Source organism: Pinus tabuliformis, chromosome 1_1, assembly GCF_031772625.1.
Source record: "Pinus tabuliformis cultivar Carrire ecotype Pingquan chromosome 1_1, CPIR1, whole genome shotgun sequence".
In the NCBI taxonomy this organism is placed as follows: domain Eukaryota; kingdom Viridiplantae; phylum Streptophyta; class Pinopsida; order Pinales; family Pinaceae; genus Pinus; species Pinus tabuliformis.
Window position 1 is genome coordinate 487,345,743 of NC_142297.1, and position 1,715 is coordinate 487,347,457.

The 1,715-nt window shown below is 36.7% G+C and overlaps 1 pseudogene; it reads right to left on the bottom strand.

Annotated features, from left to right (window-relative positions):
* Positions 1-406: 406 nt before the first annotated feature.
* On the bottom strand, positions 407-1,241 carry LOC149213906 (serine/threonine-protein phosphatase PP1 pseudogene; annotated as a pseudogene).
* Between the last annotated feature and the right edge of the window lie 474 nt (positions 1,242-1,715).

A 1,715-nucleotide genomic window follows, 5' to 3' on the forward strand; every position in this document is an offset into this window, starting at 1 on the left:
CATTCATAGAGAATTTGCATGGGTTTGGAATGAAAGTATCATGGTTTCAATCTGCACCTTCCATGAACCAAAGTCTCTTTTGCTACTTGTACTCTAGTTATCTCAGTAATAAATTATGGATGATGAAGGTGGCTAGGTGAATGGATTGATAACCCTGTATTTTCCCCTATCCAAGTCCATTGTATATGACTCCAAGATTCCATGAAATTCCACTTACAGGCGACGACGTCATTCAGGACTTTTGACAAACGATTGGTGGACAAAAATTGGATAGGGTACTAGTTAAAAGCCTATTAACCAGGCAAATGGTTTACATTTCTTTCACAAGAACATACACACATATTACCATTCATCCAGGAGGCTAGACAGATACACATAAATGAGGAGGCAGGTGATCTTAATACTGCTAAAATTCTCGCATCAATCTCCAAATTAAATTCGCCGCAGTTCCGAAGTTCACCGTTTTTTCTATCTTCCTCCCGCTTTGTGAATGGAATTTATTTATGTTGCGAGCACCATAGTTTAACTGCATCTGATCCAATTCCCACCTAATCATTTGTAAAGAGGAATGCTTCTGTCGATCCATCATTGGATTCTTCATCAATTCATTTATGGGCTTTGGTGCACCGAGTTTGCGAAGATTAGGTGAAAGGCCTCCATGCATGCATAATATCTTCTCATCTATAAGAGCAGCCACTGGTAGACAGTTGAAACAATAAGTAAAAACTTTCCATAATCTAATATTGAATCTGCGTTTACACTCATCATAGAACCCATATATCCGATTGATTGAGGCACATTCATGATTTCCTCTCAAAAAGGAAAAAGTTCTCTGGGTATTTTATTTTGTAAGCTAGGAGAAGGCATATCGTCTCTAGAATTTGCTTGCCTCGGTCCACATAATCTCCTAAGAATAAGTAATTGGCTTGTGGTGGTAAACCACCATACTCAAAAAGTCTTAAAAGATCAGAATACTGGTCATGAATATCACCACAAATCTTAATTGGCGCCTCGAGCTCCAACAAGTTGGGCTGGCCCATAAAAATATCTTTGGATGTAAGACAAAGCTGCCATATCTCTGCCTCGCAGAGCTGGACCTGCTTGCCAGGCCTCGAAGTAATACGCCAATTTGGGTGGCAAAAAGATTCTTTCTTTAAGAAGTTATCGGCTAAGCTGACCCCAGAACAGGTTGAGAAGATTTTAGAGATTCTCACCGACGCCAAAAGTGCCTTGCAATCCATTCTTCTGAAAGTTGCAAGGAACTTGGAAGACCTTTAAAAAAGTAACAAAAAATTCTAAAGGGTAGCCGTCTTCAAATCTGGACACTTTCTCCTCAGCGACAAGTGAAATTCCTACTACAATTCTGAATAAATCGAGCTTTTGAGACTTGAGATTTAAAATTTTAATTTCCTACAAGCTCAAAATTTCCCTGTTCATTTAGGTGAATTTCCTCATTGAAATTTAGCCTTAATTTTCCGAGCGTGTTTCACTTTGAGAAAAATTGTTTTCCTTATTTGTGAAATTTTTTCTCATTTAATTACATTTGTCGTTTTCATTATAGTATAGAATTTTCTATCATATGTTATCTTTGGGAAATTGACTGGAAAAATTTTCATTATTAAATTCTTATCATTATAAAGTTTTTACAATTTTTATTTTGAGTAAAGTGAATTTCACTTTTTGGAGAAAATTTGTCATATTAAACACAGTTGCCA